Source organism: Xenopus laevis, chromosome 9_10L (genome assembly GCF_017654675.1).
Source record: "Xenopus laevis strain J_2021 chromosome 9_10L, Xenopus_laevis_v10.1, whole genome shotgun sequence".
Taxonomy (NCBI): Eukaryota; Metazoa; Chordata; class Amphibia; order Anura; family Pipidae; genus Xenopus; species Xenopus laevis.
Window position 1 is genome coordinate 101,049,574 of NC_054387.1, and position 25,299 is coordinate 101,074,872.

Genomic DNA, 25,299 nt, shown 5'->3' on the forward strand with positions numbered 1-25,299 from the left:
AATTTTTTCACTCAAAACCCAATTAATTCAAGTTTTTGAGTTTCACAACTCAACTCGAAGAATCGGGGTTTTGCCATTCAAATTTTTTACAAAAATAAGATACTATTCGAGTTGTGAAAAAAACTCTAACATTCAACCTTTGATAAATAACCCTCTTACTTCTGAAATCTGAAATAGACATGTTGTTAGTTTCCTAGGTGCTGTAACGTTCGGTATCCCACAACCCAGAGTAAACCCCAATGTCCCGGGCTCGGCTCACGCTTCGGCCTATAACCGCCGCCTTTCACGTCGGGTGGAGCCCTCCGCTACTCGGATGCCGCCAGGACTTAATAGTGAGGAGACTGAGGGAAGAACTCTGGGCGAGCAAGGGAACTAAACGTAAGTTTAACAAAGTCCAGGAACGGGCCGAGTCGAAACCAATCGGAAATGCGGTACAAAATCGGTAAACAGCAGAGTGGTCGAGGTCACAGGCCAGGTCAGCAACTAACAGGGTCGAAGTACAAAAACAGAATCCAAAGAGTAGAGATGTCGCGAACTGTTCGCCGGCGAACTTGTTCGCGCGAACATCGGGTGTTCGCGCTCGCCGGAAGTTCGCGAACGTCGCGCGACGTTCGCCATTTTGGGTTCGCCATTGTTGGCGCTTTTTTTTGCCCTCTCACCCCAGACCAGCAGGTACATGGCAGCCAATCAGGAAGCTCTCCCCTGGACCACTCCCCTTCCCTATAAAAACCGAAGCCCTGCAGCGTTTTTTCACTCTGCCTGTGTGTGCTGAAGAGATAGTGTAGGGAGAGAGCTGCTGCCTGTTAGTGATTTCAGGGACAGTTGAAAGTTTGCTGGCTAGTAATCGTTTTGATACTGCTCTGTTATTGGAGGGACAGAAGTCTGCAGGGGTTTGAGGGACATTTTAGCTTAGGTAGCTTTGCTGGCTAGTAATCTACCTTCTACTGCAGTGCTCTGTATGTAGCTGCAGTGGGCAGCTGTCCTGCTTCTGATCTCATCTGCTGACTGCTGCAATAACAGTAGTCCTTGTAAGGACTGCTTTTATTTATTTTTTTGTTGTTTTACTACTACTACTACTACTACTATAAGAGCCCAGTGCTATTAGTCTAGCAGTGTTGGGGAGTGGGACTGGTGTGCTAATCTGCTGCTCCTAGTAGTTCAGCAGCACCAACTTTAATTTTTTTTTTTAATATTCATTTTTTTTTTATTTTACTTTTTTTTATTTTACTACCGCTGTAGTAGTGTATAAGTTGACCTTTTAGGCATTATTTGCCCTGTAGGCATTATTTGCACAGTGTTTTCTTCAACCCGCCATCTAGCTGTGTGACCTTGTTCACATTCTGTCTAAATATCCATAATATTACCGTCTCCAGAAAAAACACCGGAGTGACTTTTTTCAAGCAGCCATAATATATTTTACGTAATCCGTATCCACCGCTGTAGTAGTGTATACGTTGACCTTGTAGGCATTATTTGCACAGTGTTTTCTTCAACCCGCCATCTAGCTGTGTGACCTTGTTCACATTCTGTCTAAATATCCATAATATTACCGTCTCCAGAAAAAACACCGGAGTGACTTTTTCAAGCAGCCATAATATATTTTACGTAATCCGTATCCACCGCTGTAGTAGTGTATACGTTGACCTTGTAGGCATTATTTGCACAGTGTTTTCTTCAACCCGCCATCTAGCTGTGTGACCTTGTTCACATTCTGTCTAAATATCCATAATATTACCGTCTCCAGAAAAAACACCGGAGTGACTTTTTTCAAGCAGCCATAATATATTTTACGTAATCCGTATCCACCGCTGTAGTAGTGTATACGTTGACCTTGTAGGCATTATTTGCACAGTGTTTTCTTCAACCCGCCATCTAGCTGTGTGACCTTGTTCACATTCTGTCTAAATATCCATAATATTACCGTCTCCAGAAAAAACACCAGAGTGACTTTTTTCAAGCAGCCATAATATATTTTACGTAATCCGTATCCACCGCTGTAGTAGTGTATACGTTGACCTTGTAGGCATTATTTGCACAGTGTTTTCTTCAACCCGCCATCTAGCTGTGTGACCTTGTTCACATTCTGTCTAAATATCCATAATATTACCGTCTCCAGAAAAAACACCGGAGTGACTTTTTTCAAGCAGCCATAATATATTTTACGTAATCCGTATCCACCGCTGTAGTAGTGTATACGTTGATCTTGTAGGCATTATTTGCACAGTGTTTTCTTCAACCCGCCATCTAGCTGTGTGACCTTGTTCACATTCTGTCTAAATATCCATAATATTACCGTCTCCAGAAAAAACACCGGAGTGACTTTTTTCAAGCAGCCATAATATATTTTACGTAATCCGTATCCACCGCTGTAGTAGTGTATACGTTGACCTTGTAGGCATTATTTGCACACTGTTTTCTTCAACCCGCCATCTAGCTGTGTGACCTTGTTCACATTCTGTCTAAATATCCATAATATTACCGTCTCCAGAAAAAACACCGGAGTGACTTTTTTCAAGCAGCCATAATATATTTTACGTAATCCGTATCCACCGCTGTAGTAGTGTATACGTTGACCTTGTAGGCATTATTTGCACACTGTTTTCTTCAACCCGCCATCTAGCTGTGTGTATTATCGTTTCCAGAAAAACCAACTGAGTTTTTGTTGTTGTTGTTTTTTAAAAAATAATGCCAGGCAAAGGCAGGCCGCCACGCAGAGGCCGTGCTAGGGGCCGTGCTGCTATGCAATCCTGTGGCCCTAGCAAATTGCCCAGTTTTAAAAAGCCAATGACCCTGAACTCCCAAAATGCTGAAGAGGTAGTTGACTGGCTTACACAGCACACCCCATCCTCTACCGTTTCTAACTTTACCACAACATCCTCCTCATCCTCCACTGCTATGGCCACCCCACGTAACACTTCCTCCACCACCGGTGCCCCTTCTTCACTGGGGTCAGAGGAGTTATTTTCCCATGAGTTTCTTGAACTGAGTAATGCGCAACCATTATTGCCAGAAGAAGATGAAGGAGATGAGGACCTTACACCAGATTTAATTCTGGCAGAGAACACGACAGAGATGGACATAATGAGTGATGAGGAGGAGGTCCCCGCTGCTGCTTCCTTCTGTGATGTGTCAGAAGAAATTGATGCATCTGAGGAGAATGATGATGAGGAGATTGATGTTTTGTGGGTGCCTAGTAGAAGAGAGCAAGAGGAGGGTAGTTCAGATGGAGAGACGGAGAGTCAGAGAGGCAGTAGGAGAATAAGACTTAGAAGAAGCAGGGAGGACAGCCCGCAGGGATCAGTAGGGCAACAACATGTATCGGCACCTGTGTTCAGCCGGCCAACGCACCCGCCATTGCCGCCAATGCCGCCAACTTCTACTGTTACCGCCAGATCGCACACTTCCAAAAAGTCAGCAGTGTGGGATTTTTTTAATGTGTGTGCCTCTGACAAAAGCATTGTAATTTGCAATGAGTGCAGTCAGAAACTGAGCCTTGGTAAGCCCAACAGCCACATAGGTACAACTTCTATGCGAAGGCACATGAGCGGCAAGCACAAAGCACTTTGGGAGCAACACCTCAAAGGCAACAGGCAAACTAAAAGCCACACTCCTTCTGGTCCAGCATCTTACTGCTCTACCTCTGCTCTCCTTGACCCGTCTGAACCACCCTCCACTCCGCCTTCCACCTTGACCACCTGTTCCCATTCCCAGTCATCTGCCACCAGCCAAGTTTCTGTGAAGGCCATGTTTGAGCGTAAGAAGCCAATGTCTGACTGTCACCCCCTTGCCCGGCGTCTGACAGCTGGCTTGTCTGCACTCTTAGCCCGCCAGCTTTTACCATACCAGCTGGTGGACTCTGAGGCCTTCCGCAAATTTGTAGCAATTGGGACACCGCAGTGGAAGGTACCCAGCCGCAATTTTTTTTCTAAAAAGGGAATACCACACCTGTACCAACATGTGCAGAGCCAAGTTACCGCATCTCTGTCACTTAGTGTTGGGCCAAAGGTCCATATGACTACTGACGCATGGTCCTCCAAGCATGGTCAGGGCAGGTATGTCACCTACACTGCCCACTGGGTGAACTTGGTAATGGCTGGGAAGCAGGGAATGGGTAGCTCAACAACAACAGTGGAGTTGGTGTCACCGCCACGGATTGCACGCGGTTCTGCCACCACCTCTACTCCTCCATCGCTCTCTACCTCGTCTTCTTCTTCTTCTTACTCTGCTGCTGGGTCCTCCTTCTCCTCCTCCACACCTGTGCACCCCCAGCTCCCCCTAGGCTATTCGACGTGCCAGGTACGCCGTTGTCACGCTGTCTTGGGGATGACGTGCCTGGAAAGCAAAAACCATACCGGATCTGTACTCCTGTCATCTCTGCAGTCACAGGCCGATCGGTGGCTGACCCCACACCAACTGCAGATCGGAAAAGTGGTGTGTGACAATGGAAGCAATCTGTTGGCAGCGTTGAGACTAGGCAATTTAACACATGTGCCCTGCATGGCACATGTGTTAAATTTAATAGTCCAACGTTTTGTCTCCAAGTACCCAGGATTCCAGGACGTTCTCACCCAGTCCAGAAAGGTGTCGGCCCATTTCAGACGTTCCTACACAGCCATGGCACGCCTTGCTGACATTCAGCAGCGCTACAACATGCCAGTCAGGCGTTTGATTTCTGACAGCCAGACTCGCTGGAATTCAACGCTCCTTATGTTGGAACGTCTGCTGCAACAACAAAGGGCCGTCAACGAGTACCTTTTTGAACTGGGTGGTAGGACTGGATCTGCACAGCTGGGGATTTTTTTCCCCCGTTACTGGGTGCTTATGCGCGATGCCTGCAGGCTCATGCGACCTTTTGAAGAGGTGACAAATATGGTCAGTCGCACCGAAGGCACCATCAGCGACCTAATACCCTTCGCTTTATTCCTGGAGCGTGCCGTGCGACGAGTGACAGATGAGGCTGTAGACCAGCGTGACGAGGAGCTGGAAGCGCACGATTTCTGGTCGGAATCACCAGAACGAACCCAGGCACCTGCTGCAACGCAGGGAGAGGTGCCAGAAGTGGAGTCAGAGGAGGAAGGTGGCTTTGTGGAGGAGGAGGAGGAGGACCAACAGGAGCAGGCTTCCCAGGGGGCTAGTGGTGACCTTTTGGGGACCCCTGGTCTTGTACGTGGCTGGGGGGAGGAGACCGTGGATGATGCAGTCCTTGATAATGAGGAAGCGGAGATGGATAGCTCTGCATCCAACCTTGTGAGAATGGGGTCTTTCATGCTGTCATGCCTGTTGAAGGACCCCCGTATCAAGAGGCTTAAGGAGAAGGACCTGTACTGGGTCGCAACGCTACTAGACCCTCGGTACAAGCATAAAGTGTCAGAAATGTTACCAACATACCACAAGTCCGAAAAGATGCGGCATTTACAAACCAGCCTGCAAAACATGTTGTACAATGCTTTTAAGGGTGATGTCACTTCAGGAACTCATCAACATTCCAGGGGCAGAGGTGCCAGTAATCCTGCCACGAGCACACCTGCAAGGACAAAGCCCTTTGGCCAGTCTGTAACGTCAGACATGCAAATGTTTTTCTGTCCAAGGCAGCGCCACAACCCTTCTGGATCCACCCTCAAAGAACGCCTCGACCGGCAGGTAGCGGACTACCTGGCATTAACTGCAGATATCGACACTCTGAGGAGCGATGAACCCCTGGACTACTGGGTGCGCAGGCTTGATCTGTGGCCAGAGCTGTCACAATTTGCCATGAACCTCTTGTCTTGCCCAGCCTCAAGTGTGCTCTCAGAAAGGACCTTCAGTGCAGCAGGAGGGATTGTAACTGAGAAGAGAACTCGCCTAGGTCACAAAAGTGTCGATTACCTGACCTTTATTAAAATGAATGAGGGGTAGATCTCGGAGGGTTACTGCACGCCGGAAGACTTGTTCTGACTTCTATGCAGCTGTCCTTCTCTTCAAGCCTCATGACTCCACACACAGCTGTCCTTTAGCGTCCTCCTCCTCCCTCCGCCACCGTTACAAACTAGGGTGCAAACCCTACTGGTTTAATTTTTTCTGGCCTCTGTGCTTCAGTGGCTGCAACCAAAAAAACTGGGCAAACAATGTCTACAAGGTCAACGTATGGCAAAAAATTACTATTTTCAGCATTTATATGGCATATTTTTTCTGGCAACTGTGCTTCAGTGGCTGCGTCCAAAAAAATGCATATTTTCTGCATTTATATGGCATAATTTTTCTGGCCTCTGTGCTTCAGTGGCTGCAACCAAAAAAATGCATATTTTCAGCATTTATATGGCATAATTTTTCTGGCCTCTGTGCTTCAGTGGCTGCAACCAAAAAAATTTATATTTTCAGCATTTATATGGCATAATTTTTCTGGCCTCTGTGCTTCAGTGGCTGCAACCAAAAAAATGCATATTTTCAGCATTTATATGGCATAATTTTTCTGGCCTCTGTGCTTCAGTGGCTGCAACCAAAAAAATGCATATTTTCAGCATTTATATGGCATAATTTTTCTGGCCTCTGTGCTTCAGTGGCTGCAACCAAAAAATGCATATTTTCAGCATTTATATGGCATAATTTTTCTGGCAACTGTGCTTCAGTGGCTGCGACCAAAAAAATGACTATTTTCAGCATTTATATGGCATATTTTTTCTGGCCTCTGTGCTTCAGTGGCTGCGGCCAAAAAAACTGGGCAAACAATGCCTACAAGGTCAACGACGTTGACCTTGTAGGCATTGTTTGCCCAGTTTTTTTGGCCGCAGCCACTGAAGCACAGAGGCCAGAAAAATATGCCATATAAATGCTGAAAATAGTCATTTTTTGCCATACGTTGACTCAACGTATATGGCAAAAAATGACTATTTTCAGCATTTATATGGCATATTTTTTCTGGCAACTGTGCTTCAGTGGCTGCGACCAAAAAAACTGGGCAAACAATGCCTACAAGGTCAACGTATGGCAAAAAATGACTATTTTCAGCATTTATATGGCATATTTTTTCTGGCAACTGTGCTTCAGTGGCTGCAACCAAAAAAACTGGGCAAACAATGTCTACAAGGTCAACGTATGGCGAAAAATGACTATTTTCAGCATTTATATGGCATATTTTTTCTGGCAACTGTGCTTCAGTGGCTGCGTCCAAAAAAACTGGGCAAACAATGCCTACAAGGTCAACGTATGGCAGTTGTTTAAAGAGAACAGTAGATTACTAGCCAGCAAAGCTACCTAAGCTAAAATGTCCCTCAAATCCCTGCAGACTTCTGTCCCTCCAATACAGAGCAGTATCAAGCAGATTACTAGCCAGCAAACTTACTATCATCTGTCCCTGAAATCACTAACAGCTCTCCCCCTACACTATCTCTTCCAAGCACACACAGGCAGATTTTTCAGATACATTTTTGCCCTTGATCCCCCTCTGGCATGCCACTGTCCAGGTCGTTGCACCCTTTAAACAATTTTAAAATCATTTTTCTGGCCAGAAATTTTTTTTTTAGATGTTAAAGTTCGCCTTCCCATTGAAGTCTATGGGGTTCGCGAACCGTTCGCGAACCGCTCGCGTTTTTGCGCAAGTTCGCGAATATGTTCGCAAACTTTTTTTCCGACGTTCGCTACATCCCTACCAAAGAGTAGTCAGGAACAAGCCAAAGGATCAGGGCAGGCGGAAGTCAAACAGTAGTCAGGGATAGCAAAAGGTCACAACAAGTATCTTAGAATAATAACACCCAGGAACAATAAACAGAACCTACGTTGGGCAAGGCACAAAAGGACTGCTGGCCATTTAAGGATTTGAATTTGGCGCCATTGGGCGCTGGCGAATCAGCGCCAGCGCCTGCGCAATCGCGCCAGCGTGACTGGCCCTTTAATTGTTGCGCATGCGTGCGGCGCGCTCCATAGGAGCCGGCGCCTGAGGCCTAGCCGCATCGGCGGCGGAGGAGAGAGACGGGCGTCCCCGTCGAGGGGGCGACAGGCGTCCCTGTCGTCCCCTCGGTAAGTATTTGACATTACCCCCCCCTCCAGAGGGGGCCACTGGACCCTTAGGTTTGTTGGGAAATTTAGAATGAAACTGTCTCACCAACCTATCCGCCTTAAGATCGGAAGAAAAAACCCAGGATCTCTCCTCAGGACCATAACCCTTCCAATGAACCAGATATTGGAGTTTACCCCTAGAAATACGAGAGTCAATCAACCTGTGAACCAAAAATTCAGATTGGCCCTCAACAGAAATAGGGGGAGGAGGAGAATTCTGACGTACCACTCTAGCAGGTCTCAACAGAGATACATGGAAGGAATTAAAAATCTAACCTGACAGTACATGGGTTGATAACATCAGATATAGAGAACGGACCAATAAATTTGGGACCCAGTTTGGCTGAAGGGACTTTCAAAGAAATGTTTTTGGAGGACAGCCAAACCTTGTCACCAACCTGATACACAGGAGAATCCCTCCGATGTTTGTCCGAAGCCCTCTTCTGAGCAGCTACTGCAGAAGATAAGGACTTCTGAACCTCCTGCCAAGTCTTAGAAAAATCTTCCACAAAGGAATTAACAGCAGGAAGATCACAAGAACCTGAAAATGAAAAAACTCTGGGATGAAGACCAAACACTGTGAAAAAAGGAGATTTGCCAGTGGAGGAATGAATGGCATTGTTATAGGCAAATTCAGCCCACGGAAGAAAATTAACCCAAAGTGCCTGATTGCAGGAGACATAACATCTAAGATATTGTTCCAGAGTCTGATTTGTCCTCTCAGTCTGACCATTGGTCTGGGGATGATATGCGGAAGAGAAAGACAAATCAGTACCCATTAATGAACAAAAAGCCCGCCAGAATTTGGACACGAATTGAACCCCCCTATCCGACACAATATTGAGAGGAGCCCCGTGAAACTTAAATATATGGACAATGAAAAGTTCAGCTAGAGTTTTGGCAGAGGGAAGGGCAGAAAGAGGAATAAAATGAGACATTTTACTAAAACGGTCCACCACTACCCAGATAACAGTATGCCCCTTCGATGGAGGTAATTCTACAATGAAATCCATGGATATATGAGTCCAAGGTCTCTCAGGAATAGGAAGTGACTGCAGCAACCCTTGAGGTAAAGATCTAGATGGCTTAGATCGTTGGCAGACTGGGCATGACTCAATATATTTGGCAACGTCTTGTCTTAAAGTCGGCCACCAGAGAGTACGAGACAACAAATTGCAAGTCTTCGCACAACCCGGATGACCAGCCACTTTAGAATCATGAGTCTCGTGAAAGACTGCTTCACGTAAATCGCTAGGAACAAACAACTTGCCCACAGGAATATCAGGCGGGGAATCTACCTGGGCATTCGACAAGGAGGTAGAGAGATCCGGACTCAAGGCTGCCACAATCACCTCCTTAGGAACAATAGAAACTGGTTCCAAATCCTCCCTAGGCTTGGAGACAAAACTTCTAGAAAGGGCATCTGCTTTCAGATTCCTTTCTGCAGGTCTGTAGGTGATGAGAAAATTAAAACGTGAGAAAAACAATGACCACCTGGCTTGACGAGGATTTAACCGTTTAGCAGATTCAATGTACAACAAATTTTTATGATCTGTGAACACAGAAACTGTATGCTTGGCACCCTCAAGGAGATGTCTCCATTCCTCAAATGCCAATTTAATGGCCAATAATTCCCTATTGCCAATATCGTAATTGACCTCAGCAGAGGAAAATTTTTTTGAGAAAAAGGCACATGGGTGAATTTTACCAGAGACGGGATGGCGTTGAGATAATACTGCTCCGGCACCAATCTCAGACGCATCCACCTCAACAATAAAAGGCAAAGATGAGTCTGGATGCCGGAGAACTGGAGCAGAAATGAAAGCCTCTTTTAAGAGGCTAAAGGCCTCAACAGCCTCAGCAGACCAAATACTAGGGTCAACCCCTTTCTTAGTTAAAGCAGTAATTGGGGCCACCAACTTGGAAAAATTCAGAATAAATTGCCTATAGTAATTAGCGAACCCTAAAAATCTCTGGATCGCTTTCAAAGAAAGGGGTTGTGCCCACTGCTGAATTGCTTGGACTTTAGTGGGCTCCATCTCAAGACCAGTTTGGGAAATAATATATCCAAGGAAAGGTACAGCAGAGACTTCGAAGAGACATTTCTCAAGCTTAGCATACAGATGATTCTGCCTTAACCTGGATAGAACCTCCCGAACATGAGCACGATGGGAAAACAAATTTGAAGAAAAAATTAGAATGTCGTCTAAGTACACAACGACAAACCGACCCAAAAGATCACGGAAGATATCGTTAACCAGTTCTTGAAAAACAGCGGGGGCGTTACACAGACCAAATGGCATTACCAAGTATTCATAATGCCCATCTCGGGTATTAAAAGCGGTCTTCCACTCATCCCCCTCCTTTATCCTGATTAGATTATAGGCACCCCTTAAATCCAATTTGGAAAAAATAACAGCCCCCTTTACTCTTTTATCAAAGAGTTCAGAGAGTTCAGAGATTAAAGGGAGGGGGTAACGATTCTTGACCGTGATCTTATTTAACCCTCTATAATCGATACAGGGTCTAAGAGTCCCATCCTTCTTTTTGACAAAAAAAAACCCAGCCCCCGCAGGGGAAGAAGAAGGTCTAATGAACCCCCGCTCCAAATTCTCTTTAATATATTCCTCCATGGCTAAAGACTCGGGGAGGGAAAGAGGATATGTCCTTCCCTTGGGAGGACAAGACCCAGACAATAATTCAATAGCACAGTCATAGGGTCTATGGGGGGAGTAAGGATTCAGCTGCTTTTTTACAAAAAACATCAGAAAAAGCGGCATAACAAGGAGGAAGACTCTTTAAAGAAGTAGCGGCCAGGGTCTGGACAGACTTAACACAAGAATACGTACATGCAGAACTCCATTTCAAAATTTTACCAGAGGGCCAATCAACCTGAGGATTATGACCTTGTAACCAGGGGAGGCCTAGAATGACTGGAGTCTGTGGGCACTCAGTAATGAAAAATGAAAGAGATTCAAAATGATCAGAAACGGACATATGAATAACCTTAGATCGGGTAGATACTAGTCCGGAACCCAAAGATCTACCATCAATGGCGGATAATCTGAAAGATGGAACCTGTGGTTCCCAAGGAATACCATGTTTTTGAATAAACCCAAAATCCAAAAAATTACCCGCTGCCCCAGAATCCAAAAAAGCAGAGCTCTGCACACAACCACTGTCCCAACTCAAAAGAACCGGAATTAAAATTTGCGAAGATTGGGGAGTAGAAACGACATCACCCAAGCAAGACTCCCCAGACCTGCTTAGGTTCTGTCGTTTCCCGGCCTTTTGGGACAGGTGTTGCGAAAGTGCCCCTTATCCCCACAATACAGACATAACCCATTATTCCTCCTACGAACCCTCTCCTCGGAAGAGAGACGAGTAGAACCAATCTGCATAGGTTCTTCTAAAGATCTAGGAAAGACTTGAGGGGTGTTAAAGACATTTACGGGAGGAGGTGTAACATAAGAAACCTGCTCTTCCTGGAGTCTCTCTCTATGCCTTCGATCAATCTGGATAGCCAGATGCATGAGAGAATCCAGAGAAGACTGTGCGGGAAAATTTACAAGGCTATCTTTAATAGTCGGAGCCAAACCAACCCTGAATTGACTCATAAGAGCCGTATCATTCCAGCCCGTCTCTACCGCCCAACGGCGGAATTCAGTACAATAATCCTCTGCCCGCCGTTTGCCTTGTTTAAGGGCACGTATGGCAGCGTCAGCAGAGGCGGCACGATCAGGATCATCGTAAATAATAGCCATGGCTTTAAAGAAAGCCTCTAAGGAGAGACGGGCTGGATCCCTTTGAGACAAACTAAATGCCCAGAGCTGGGCATCACCCTGTAACAGCGTAACTACAAAATTCACCCTAGACTCCTCAGTAGGGAAGGAATAGGGTAAAAACTGAAATGCAGTTTACAGGCCTCTTGGAAAGTAAAAAACTTACTTCGATCCCCAGCAAACTTCTCGGGGAAAGGAACCTTGGGCTCATGGAAGGTACTACCAGCAAGTGGAGAAGTTCTTGCCTGAGGAGTAGTATTACTCGGACCAGGAACAGGCTGTTGCTGCATCATGTCAAGTCTGGAAGAAAGACCGTGAAGACATTGCACAATGTAGTCTTGCTTGTCCTCCTGTTCACCAAGTCTCTGTAGAAGATTTGCCAGAATCGCTTCCGAAGGAGTGGTGGAAGCAGTAGCTTCAGCTGGCTCCATCTTCTTAGTTATTGGCCCAACGTAATGTAACGTTCGGTATCCCACAACCCAGAGTAAACCCCAATGTCCCGGGCTCGGCTCACGCTTCGGCCTATAACCGCCGCCTTTCACGTCGGGTGGAGCCCTCCGCTACTCGGATGCCGCCAGGACTTAATAGTGAGGAGACTGAGGGAAGAACTCTGGGCGAGCAAGGGAACTAAACATAAGTTTAACAAAGTCCAGGAACGGGCCGAGTCGAAACCAATCGGAAATGCGGTACAAAATCGGTAAACAGCAGAGTGGTCGAGGTCACAGGCCAGGTCAGCAACTAACAGGGTCGAAGTACAAAAACAGAATCCAAAGAGTAGTCAGGAACAAGCCAAAGGATCAGGGCAGGCGGAAGTCAAACAGTAGTCAGGGATAGCAAAAGGTCACAACAAGTATCTTAGAATAATAACACCCAGGAACAATAAACAGAACCTACGTTGGGCAAGGCACAAAAGGACTGCTGGCCATTTAAGGATTTGAATTTGGCGCCATTGGACGCTGGCGAATCAGCGCCAGCGCCTGCGCAATCGCGCCAGCGTGACTGGCCCTTTAATTGTTGCGCATGCGCGCGGTGCGCTCCATAGGAGCCGGCGCCTGAGGCCTAGCCGCATCGGCGGCGGAGGAGAGAGACGGGCGTCCCCGTCGAGGGGGCGACAGGCGTCCCTGTCGTCCCCTCGGTAAGTATTTGACAGGTGCCCCCAGTCACGTGACTTGTGCTCTGATAAACTTCAGTCACTCTTTACTACTGCACTGCAAGTTGCAAGGCACCACCCAGTGAATCATTTTTGTGAAGTTTTTCCCCAAATGTGTACAAAAGTCTATATTGTGAAAATAATTAATTTGGCAATTGAAACTTGTTAAAAACAAGTTCAGAAATATGTGACATCCCTTTTAAGAAGATTTTTTTTTTTAATCTTACCCCTTAAGGGTAAACTTGGGGACTTCTACAGTAGCAATAGAAAATACATCAAAAAGTCCTGATTATTCTTGCTTATTTCTGCCATATTTAACCCTACTGTGACAATCTAGTTGGGATATATGTTAGCAGGAGTTCTTCTCCAGCATGATTGGTATGTACATAACTACTGTACTTTTCATTTACTCAATGTTCTTGAAGAACAATTTTCAGTTATATTGAAGCATTTGATTTACAGTGTGCATAGCAAAAAGTGATAAAAGTGTTAGAAGATCTTAATTTGCATTGACTATAACAATGCTATCTGCTTTCACAGCCTGCTACAGTTTAATTGCATCAAATGTAGCATCTCCTATTACTTGCTTTGACCTAATTTTTAAGGAACAAACTTTTTTTGGAGACTTTTGACATACAACAATGCATATGTCACGTTGTATTATGTTCGTTCAATAAATCACATTTTGTGATATAGTAAAACTAAACGTAACTTGACATAAGTCAAAATGAATCAGTTTATAAGGTCTTTTTAAGGTGGGATGCTGATATCCAACCTTGGCAGGGAAGATTATATGCTCTGAGAACTGAAGGAAATCTTGATACAATAAAGACGGCAAGTTAATTACACTTAAAAACGAATACTGATACGATTTAATATGGGGAAGAAACTAGAGACATCCAACCAGCCTTTATTCAGATGACCATGCAAAAAACATATAAAATGTTAAAAACATGTGGTCAATGAATGTGTTTATAAATTGTAAAGGGATGGGATCCCTCATACGGAAACCATATATCCAGAAAACTCCGAATTATGGGTAGGCCATCTCTCCACAGACTCCATTTTAAGGAAATCATTTTTAAGTGATTTCCTTTTTCTTTGTAAAAATGAAACAGTACATTGCACTTTATTTAAACAATCTGCATGAATAGATATTGGTGGCAAAACAATCCTATTGGGTTTATTTGATATTCAAATGATTTTAGCAGACTTAAGGTATGGAGAACCAAATTATGGAAAGTCCTTTATTCAGAAAACCACTCAAGCATAGTACTGATACCTGTACTGTGTACTATGATTAAAACAGGCAATGTTTTAAATTTTTATAATTATTATTCAAATTTACAGAATTTTTTTTTAGCACTGAAAAATAAGAAAACCAGTATTTTGTCTGCTCAATAAAAAACTTTTTTATAAGCCAAAAATAAACACACAATGAAAGTATGTGCTGAACAAAAATGTTATTGACCCAAATGAATGATCCCAAATATATAATATAAAATGTGATTCGTGTTTTCCCCTTTAATGTCTGCTACCACAAAGGAATGCATGACTCTGTTACAAATGCATCAGTTAATAGTGTTGCTCCAGCAGATTCCTACATTGAAATCAGTTTTTTCAAAAGAAAAAAATTTGAAATCTGACATGGGGCTAGACATGCTGTCAGTTTCCCAGGCGCCCTCAGCCATGTGATTTGTGCTCTGATAAACTTCAGTCACTCTTTACTGCTGCAGTGCAAGTTGGAGTGATATCACCCCTCCTTCCCTTCCTGCCCTTCAGCAGAACAATGGGAAGGTAAAAAGATAACAGCTCCCTGACAACTAGTGGCAAATAGAAAAACAGCACTCAATAGTAAAACACCCAAGTCTGGCTCACCCATATCATGACTCCAGTTACATTGAGTAGGAGAAATAAAAGCGTACATGAAAGCAGTTCCATTGTGAAGTGATTGCTCATCATGACCTGAGATAGCTGCCTACACACAATTAGTGATAAAAAATACACCATAACATCATGATAAAATCCCTTTAAAAACAATTAAATGTTTAAAGCTGATTTTTTTTCTTGGTTACTAGAGTCAGGGCCCCTGATGACCAGATTACATTTTTATTTTCAGGATAGAAAGAGCAAGAGTAGGAAGTAAGGTAGGTAATCATTCAGAAAACGTAGTACAATAAAACAAAAATCAACTAAAAAGCTACTTAAAAACATATGAGAATATTATTTTTTTCTTGAATTTCCCCTTTAAGGCACAAAACATTCCATGACATATTTTTACAGGGATAATGTATATAAATTTCTCGAGGAAGTGTCTAGAACAGTTTTTATTGCAGCAAAAAGGTGGCAACACTCACAACACAAATGACCATCGAATAGGCACAATTAATATTGACTTAGTCAATAACTCCAAACATTTCCAATTCATTTCAGACACCATCAATTTTTACCTGGATAACCTCTCTTTCAGCTACCAGTCATTAAAGGAATTCTGTCATAATTTTTATGATGTAATTTCTAAATTACACTGTGTACACTGAAAATAATTCACTCTACCACATACAATTTTATTCCTGAACCAACAAGTGTATTTTATTTTGTTATAGCAGTGTGTAGTCAGCCATCTCAGGTTATTTTGCCTGGTTCTGTGCTTTCAGAAAGAGGTAGCACTACGCAATGGAACTGCTTTAAGATAAGCCATTTATTTGCCCTAAATCACATGACTGAGGGCACCTGGAAAACTGGCAATATGTCAGATTTCAAAAGTAAATATAAAAACATTTGTTTGCTCTTTTAAAAAATGGATTTTAGTACAAAAGTCTGCTGAAGCATCACTATTAATGCGTTTTGAAAAAAAAACATGTTTTCCAGTGACAGAATCCCTTTAATGCTGTATAAATTAAAATGTCTATATAGATTATCATTCATCCAGGTCATGATTTCAAGTGGAGATCCATCTAAAGCAACTAGACTTTGAATATTTTTATATATATATTTACCACCCATCTGAGAAGCTTTTTGAGTTCAACAAAATTCCATTAAAGTAAATAGACAAGACAAATTATTGTTTGTAACTTGTTTCCACATATCAGAACAAATAGTACATACAATAACCATGAAATATGCTTCAAAGTCATATTTACATATCAATAGAGATAAGCAATATAGTATGCTATGTTTTCAGATGAAAAACACCAATAGACTAATGTATAGTAAAAGAAAATATTGCACGGTTTGAAAAATGTTATGTAAAAAATGGCCATCGGCTTCAAAGTGTTTGGTGAATTAGGCAAAATGGGTCAAATTTGCTATCACTACATATCAAGTATAGAAGGAAAGGACTATATTTTTAAAGAAATATAAGAAAAAATGTATAACCCACAACCATTTTTTCCCTGTCTTAGGTTTTGTTCACCTTTCAAGACTTTTTTCAATTACCTTCTAGTTAACTTTTACTTTCTATTTAACTTTTTTAGTTTTTAAGTTCCAATTGCCTCTAGATAAGGAGGTTAATATTTAATGAAAAGTAATACAATAGATTTAATATTACCTAAACCTAAATAGTTGTAGAACCTAGAGAATGTTAAGACATTGGTTTATCAACTCACATGAACACATACATTAGAACAACTAAGTAGTACAGCCAGTCAGCCCCATTTGTACTGCTACTGTTCCATTTGCTACTCAACTCCACCTCTCGTCCTTTTCCCGTCATTCATGATATTTTTAATTCAGCATGTATTAGATCATACCTTTTGTCTTTCCCCCTCCTACTACTAAATATATCTCATGAAAAATTCCCTCAGAAATGCAGCTAGACAGCAGCAGTTGCAGTCAAAGGGATACTGTAAAAAAACTAATCTTATCTGTGTGCCCAAAAAGATTTTCTCATGTTCTGAAAATAGAGAAACCTTAGAATTATATAAGCACAATTTTTCATTTGAACTTAAAATGATGAATACATTTTCTAAAGCACTTCAGGTGGCGTTGTCTCTTCTCTACCACAAAACCAGTCATGCTCTATAAGTCAGACTGTAGCTTTCTTCCTAACTGAGCATTCTGAGGGGTCGTGAATCTCATCCGAAGCCCATTTGTAAACAGCTGTGAAGCTGGAATTGCTTAGATGCTGAGATATGAAAGCTGCAAGAGGAAGGCAAAAACACCAACAACACAAAATAGTATTAAAATAACTGACATTAGGAAAATGTTGATGGTATGGGGTGTTATGTGAAAATTCTGTTATCCAGAAAGCTCCAAAATGCAGGTAAACCATGTCCCATAGACAGGGTCGGACTGGGGGGCCAGGGGCCCACCTAGGGTTGCCACCTTTTCTGGAAAAAAATACCGGCCTTCCTATGTATTTATCTTTTTTCCCTATTAATAACACTGGGATCATCCATAATTTTTACTGGCCAGATGGCAACCCTTAGGGCCCCCCTCCGACACCTGGGGCTGCTGCCTCAGGGCTCCGAGTCCGACAACTCCCACCCATCGGGCACGTGCGTATTCGCGCACACATGCACATCGTTTTATTGGTCGTGGCAGGAGGAAATGTGGGGTGTGGATCTGGGCCAGCGGGCCCACTAGAGCTGGGGGCCCACCGGGTTTTTTCTCGGTGTCCCGTCGGCCCAGTTCGACCCTGCCCATAGAGTCCATTTTAAGCAAACCCTTCACATTTAATTTTATTTCCTTTTTCCCTATACTACAATGGCACCTTGTTGTTGATCCTATCTACATAAATCCATGTTTGTGACAAAACAATCCTGGTAATGTTTAAACTTTTTTTTTAAATTACACTAAAGGAACGGTGATAATTTAAGTTTTTTTTTAATTGCACTAAAGAAATGGTGATAAAACCTATGGAAAGACCACTTATTTCAAAAACTCCATGTCCCAAACAGTCTGGATAATAGATCCCAAAATGTATAGCTGAAAACCTGCCATCATTTATTCTCAACTTCAAAACATCCAAATACTAATTTTCACAGTGCCCTAGAAAGCACCCATTGTTTCTATTAAGCACAATATTTTGATTGTATGAAATATTTGGCTACAAACGTTTTCAGAATCCTACTCTAATTTTATCCAGAGCGACAAACTAAATGATACCCTAAGATTTACAAGGAGCACTAATAAACAAACTGGACTTACTGAAAAGGGAACAGTGGTATGGTATCTGCTATTGGTTTAAAAAATTTTTTTTAGTTATTTAGCTTTTTATTCAGCAGCTCTAGATTACAATTCAGCAATCTGGTTGCTAGGGTCTAAATGACCCTAGCAATTCTTTGTGATATTTGTAATAAAATGTAATATTCTTAATTACATTTTCCCCCCACTGAGAGTCCCCTACCCCGAGATTGTGGTTATAAATGAGCCTCTATGTGTTTCAATCTTTTTTATCTGCACTAAATTATACTGACAACTATTTACTTCTCATTCATATCATGGCCTTTCCTGGTTTCAGTGAGATCTTCTCCGAATTTGTAAATGTTACATAAATACCTTTTGCTTTTATTTAAAAAACGACCAATCTTCGCACATTACAAATATGCACATATGACCATGGACTCTTCTTTTCATGTGTCCTTGAGCAAAGCAGTGATTGGTTGGCTTCACTGACTCCATTCCTCCCTCTGGTACAGGTATATCATTTATCCAAGTGTCGGCATTCACTTAGAAGGAAAGTTTACCTTTACATGAACTTTTATTGAAGCAAAGTTTGGCCTTGATTTTTTAATTTTATTTTTATTTCCTTCCTATTATTTTTCCTTCCTCTTACTAGGATGCCCCTGAAATGTTGCTTGGTTGTTGGGGTCACTTACACCAACCGCTAAGATTGACAGTGTGAGGCTTCAATTTTATTGCTAAGCTTATTTTATCATTTTCAGCATATCATGTATTTCTATTTTCAGGACAAATAGGAAGTACAGGACAATGTTTTTAAATGCAGTGAAGAAAACAGTGTGTATTATGTATGAGCTAGACAATTGCAGTACTGGGGCATCACCCAGTTGCCCATTATGACACATAGGGGGTTATTTATCAAAGTCCGAATTTATCTCAATATTTTCTGCTACAAACTCCGATCAAATCTGCTCGGATTTTTTACGCTTATTTATTATTAAATTTTCCTGAAAATTGGCTTTGCGGGTAAAATTTAGGTTTTCACGATTTTTTCATAGATTTTCAAAAAAAATTCGGAATTTTTACCCTAAAACTCCGAAAACTTCGAGGTAGTGCATGAAACCCAGCGCACATCAAAAAATCATTGGGACTTCTCCCATTGCCCTATATATAACCTCAACAGGTCTGAGATGCCTGATTTTCAGATTCAGCTGTTTAGTAAATAAGCCCTCTATATTCATCAGATTATGATTAAAGGGGGTTCACCTTTAAGTTAACTATTAGTATTTTATACAATGGCCAATTCTAAGCAACTTTTCAATTGCTCTTATTTTTTATATAGTTTTTTTTTTTTAAATAATTTGCCTCTTCTTCTGACTCTTTTCACATGTATTGTGATTGCTACTTTTTATTACTCTTCATTCTATCTCCCCTATTCATATTCCAGTCTCTAATTCAAAGCAATGTCAGGTTGCTAGGGTAATTTGGACCATAGCAACCAGATTGATAAAATTGCAAACTGGAGAGCTGCAGAATAAAAAGCTAAATAACTGAAAAAGCACAAATAATAAAAAATGAAAACCAATTGCAAATACTGTAGCACTCTGTACATCATACTAAAAGTTAACTTAAAGGTAAACAACCCCTTTAATCTAAACAGACCCATAAACATGTAGATGTCAATGTAAAAGGGGTATTTGCATTATCTTTCATAGGAAGGTATTTGAACTAATTTCTACATGGGTCATTATTTACTGTATGGAAAACTACTATTGATGTAGGTTTTAAAAAATCGGTATACTTAATCCACTCCATCATTTACCCTGCTTCTTCCGTATGTTGTATCTCCTCTTTCATTATCATTATTTGGACTGTTAGCATTGACTGATTTTGTTTTATAGCATTCAGTGCAGTTTTTGGTAAAATAGATCCTTCCAATGCAATGCAGAATCCGGTCAGTTGGCATTTCCAGTAATACCTTCTAATCTGTTCATTAATGTTCTGACCATATGACTCTTACCGTATAGTTTCTGCTGTTGACTGCATCCATGAAAATGTCCATAAAATAAATAATCACCTCACTTATAATCTATTAAGTGGCCACTGCTGCTTCTGTAGTGCCAACATTTTTTTTAGAGGTGATTTTAAAATCTGTTAATCTCTGACTGCCACTTTAAGCATAACCATTTCATACGTTCAGAGTTTGTTGAGTCTCGGGTCATCTGGTGACTAACAGAGAGAGAGCTGACTGCTTGCAGCTGACCTGCATATTACTGCTGCTGCTGAAATCACTGACTCTGGGGAAACATGACTGAACACTTATTAGGCTGCAAGGTGTGTCTCCTCCTCTAGCATTGGCATTATCATTTCATACGAGTTAGCAAATATGATGAGCCCTAGCTCAGTCCTGCTATTGTATTTCTGATTTTTTTGTCTAAAACACGCTCACTGCCTTGAGCATTCTGACCTGCAGCTGGCACATGCTCTACTATACCTGCCTTGGACTTTTCAGCTGTTAATAAGGTGTTTTTTGCATTGGCACTGCCATTAGCGATGTAAGGCAATAATAATAATAATCTTTCTTAGAATATAATGTTGTGCAGGTGTCCTACATTTTCATGTCAATGCTATCTTAAGCTTACATATTTAACCTTAAGCACCACCCGGTAACATTTTTACTTACTCCTATAACAACTCCAGGACCAAAAACCCTAAGGTTGGCAGTTTTGTTCTAAATTACATGGAAATCCAGCAGTCTGATAATACAGACCTAAGTAAAGAGAAGCAGGGCACTCAAAATATTAAAAAATAGAAAGAGTTTATTTACATAAATACCCAACACATTTCAATCCCCCTAAAACAGTGGGGGCCTTCATCAGGGCACAGAAAAAAGCAAGCTTTTGACATATTTTTTGACATATCCTTGAGGATCTCACAGGTGAGTCGGTGACCCCTGCAGAAAGCATCATCACTATTATAATTGCATTAAAGGGGTTGTTCATCTTTAAATTAACTTTTAGTATGATGTAGTGAGTGATATTCTGAGACAATTTGCTGTTGGGTTTCATTTTTTATTATTTGTGTTTTTTCAGTTATTTAGCTTTATATTCTGCGGCTCTCCAGTTTCCAATATCAGCAAGCTTGTTGCTAAGGTCCAAATTACCCTAGCAGGACCGGGCCGTGGCGATAGGGCGCCCTAATCACCCCGTGGGATACCGCTCTCCGTGTGTGCAAATGCGCACACTCGCAACTGTGCACATGCACGAGTGCGCAAAAGACTAGGCACAGTAACGAAGGGGAAGGCCAGAGAAGAGAGTGACGGAGAGAGGGGAGTGAGTGACAGAGGGGGGAGTGCTAGAGGGGAGGAGGGAGGGTGAAAGTAGCAGTGAGTCACCTGGACTAGGGGTAGGAAGAAAACTTTTGAATAGGTACCTGCCCAGCACCCCCATATCTTTGTGCCATAGGCAGGTGCTTCTTCTGCATACCCCTAGCTCTGACCCTGTACCCTAACAATCATGCATTAATTTGAATAAGATACTGGAATATGAATAGCAGAGGCCTGAATAGAAAGATGAGTTATAAAAAGTAACAATAACAATACATGTGTAGACTTACAGAACATTTGTTTTTAGATGGGGTCAATGACCCCCATTTGAAAGCTAGAAAGAGTCAGAATGAAGAAGACAAATAACTCCAAAACTATCAAAAAAATAAATAATGAAAACCAATTGAAAAGTTAGAATCAGCCATTCTATAACATACTCAAAGTTAACGTAAAGGTGAACCACCCCCTTAGGGTGTGCCAACTATTACACCGAAAATACAGACCTGACTCCATGGAGAGCTCTAGGCAGTCATGATCTCACTGGGAATAGGAGCAGTAAAGTGTCTTCAAGTGCTGCATGGACAGTAAGTTCCGTATTGTTGGAGTTGATTTATAAACACTGGGCAAATTTGCACCTGAGCAGTAACCCATAGCAACCAATCAGTAACTGACTTTTATCAGCCACCAGCAGGTTTCATAACCTTTCATTAGTTGCCATTTGCCCATAGTTTATAAATTAACCCACTTGTCTTTCCATTGTTTAAGAAATGAAAGAGGCAGTTGCAAATTTCTACCAAATCCTGATTTGTATTACTGTATATTTGGCCGGCTGATGTAGCTTGAAAAATACAGCAATGTGGGCAAAAGTAACTGCCATCCCCACTGGGATATTAAGTCCTGTGTATAGTATGTCTGCATTAATTGTTAATTGCTTGTGAAGTGGTCTGGCAATAAAATTATTTTTATGTTTATATGTTTACAGATGCTTTTTGACATGTGGACTACACTCAGTGATCAGTTGTATGTGAGTGCCTGCATTTATATGCTTATTGCCTATTGAAAACATTGACAGACAAATAAAAAAATCCCCCCCATTACATAAGTGTAAGGCCACATCCATACAGGACAATACACACCTTATGATATAATTTACAATATAACCTGATATTACTCAACTAGAATCTGTTTTCTTGCATCAAACCACAGCTACATTACTAGCATGTCTACTAGAAAATCATTTCAACATTAAATAAACCTAATAGGCTGGTTTTGCTTCCATTAAAGATTCATTATATCTTTTTTTTTTTATTTATTTATTTTTTAAACCAACAATTTTTATTGATTTTCATTCACAAGACAAGGGGAGGGGGGAAAAGAGGGGGGGTATGATCCCGCCTGGGAGATTCATTATATCTTAGTTTTCATCAAGTACAAGGTAATTTTTTATTATTATAGAGAAAAAAGAAATAGTTTTTAAAAATATGGATTATTTCTGGATAACAGGTTTCTGGATAACAGGTTTCCACAAAACGGATCCCATTCCTGTACTAGCAATTTTACTATACATATATATATATATATATATGCTAAACCTGTTATCTTTATATATATATATATATATATATATATATATATATATATATATATATATATATATATATATATATATATACACACACACTGTCCAGGGTTGGACTGGGGGGCTTGGAGCCCACTGCATTGCGTATGCTCGGCACCTACGTGTGTGTGCCGCATTTATGCGCATTCGTGCGGTGCCACCTTTGTGTGCATGTGCAAAAAATTTTTTTCACTACGACCCCCGACAAAGTGGGGTCATGCCGCGTCACTAAGAAGTGGATCTGGGTCGGCCTAGTCCGACACTGACACTGCCTAATAAAAGGCAAATGTGTACAGTCAGTGATGTAAAATGCACATTTATTATCTTCTAATCCCTACCATTCCTTTGTGTTCTTTGGTATTGATCAGAGGAAGGAGCATAGTCCGGTCTGCTTACTTATTAGTATGCCAATTGTGTATACTAAGATACAAAGTCAATATGTACTTATAATTACATAAAAATATGTTGTTTGATAAAATCTCTACCCGTGTATATTATGAAGGCTTATTACATTTGGGGCCCTGATAAAAGTAATGTTACAGCATATACTACATAAATTCTTGGAGGCACCTAACAGTTCATAAGCAAGCCAGGTTGTATGAGTCAGCTCTGACTGATAACAGCATGTCGTTACCAAATTAATTGACTCAATTAAGGCAGGTGCCATCAGTAAACTGATTTTTTTTGTCCCCTAGGAGTTCATTGCATTTACAGAATAAGCCAATTGTTCTGATGCAGACACATGGTTATTAATCAGACCTGGATCAAACCCATTACTTATTACTTATTTAATACAGCAGCTGAAATTATAGTTGCCCTTTAAAGGAAAACTATACCCCCAAAATGAATACTTGAGCAACAGATAGTTTATATCAAATTAAGTGTCATATTAAATAATCTTATCAAACTGGAATATATATTTAAGTAAATCTTGCCCTTTTACATCTCTTGCCTTGAGCCACCATTTTGTGATGGTCTGTGTCCTGCCTCAGAGATCACCTGACCAGAAATACTACAACTCTAACTGTAACAGGAAGAAGTGCGGAAGCAAAAGACACAACTCTGTCTGTTAATTGACTCATGTGACCTAACATGTATGGTTTGTTTGGTATGTTTGTGTGCACCGTGAACCATACAATCCCAGGGGGTGGCCCTTATTTTTTAAAATGGCAATTTTCTATTTATGATTACCCAATGGCACATACTACTAAAAAAGTATATTATTATGAAAATGATGTATTTACATGAAGCAGGGTTTTACATATGAGCTGTTTTATGCAATATATTTTTACAGAGACCTACATTGTTTGGGGGGTATAGTTTTCCTTTAAGCATGACATAAACCCAGAAAGAAAATGAAAGAAAAATTCAGCAGTTCTTTTGCAGTTGAACTTTATTTTCTTTTTATATCTGTTCATACCTCCCAACATTTTGGAAATAAAAAGAGGGATAAAAAAGTTGGCGCAGGTAGTGTGGTGAATTTTCTTTGACCACGCCCATTTGTGTGGCCACACCCCCTAATTACCATGTTAATTTTACAAAATTTTGCATGTTATAAAAGTTTGAAAATATTTCTGTATTTTTTTTTTCCAGTTATTAAAGCTTTGCTAATGAAGGTGAATTGCCCTTTAAACTTTGAGTCTAACATTTTCCAAGGGACCTGTTATCTTATATTGTTTCAATTACTTATTTGCTTATCTAGATTGCTTATCTAGATACATTTGAATTGTTACAAATGTATCTTATCTTGTGCTGTGGCTAGTGATGGGTGAATTTGGGGCAAAAAAATAGAAAAACCGGCACCGGCATCTCGTTTTTGACGCCGGCATCCGTTTTTGACGCCAGCGTCCGTTGTTGTCCAGTAGAAATGAGGGACTGCAGGTTGAGCTGTCAAAAGAGGGACCGTCCCTCTAAAAACAGGACAGTTGGGAGGTATGCAGTCTGTTTTAAAGTTACAAGCAGATTTAGCAGCTTTACTGTATGATTCTATCACTATAGAAAGCAGCACTAGAAGGAGAAATAACATTAAGACAAATAGATCAATAATAGTCCCACCCTATTTTTTAATGGCGTTTAATTTAATTTCCGGGTCTGATTTTTTGATCATTCACCTTGCTCTTTCTGTCCCTGTGTTATTATTGAAGTGGTGCTTTAAAAGTGGTAAAGTGGTGAATAAAAAGTTAAATAACTCAAAAACCACAAGTAATAAAAAATGAAAACTAACTGGAAATAGTCTCATAATATCAATCTCTACATGATAATAAAAGTT

The 25,299-nt window shown here is 41.2% G+C and overlaps 1 protein-coding gene across 1 annotated transcript in view; it reads right to left on the reverse strand.

The window, feature by feature from the left end:
- Positions 1-25,299, reverse strand: part of shisa9.L (shisa family member 9 L homeolog) — a 254,582-nt gene that overhangs the window by 193,687 nt on the left and 35,596 nt on the right. The window lies entirely within an intron of this gene.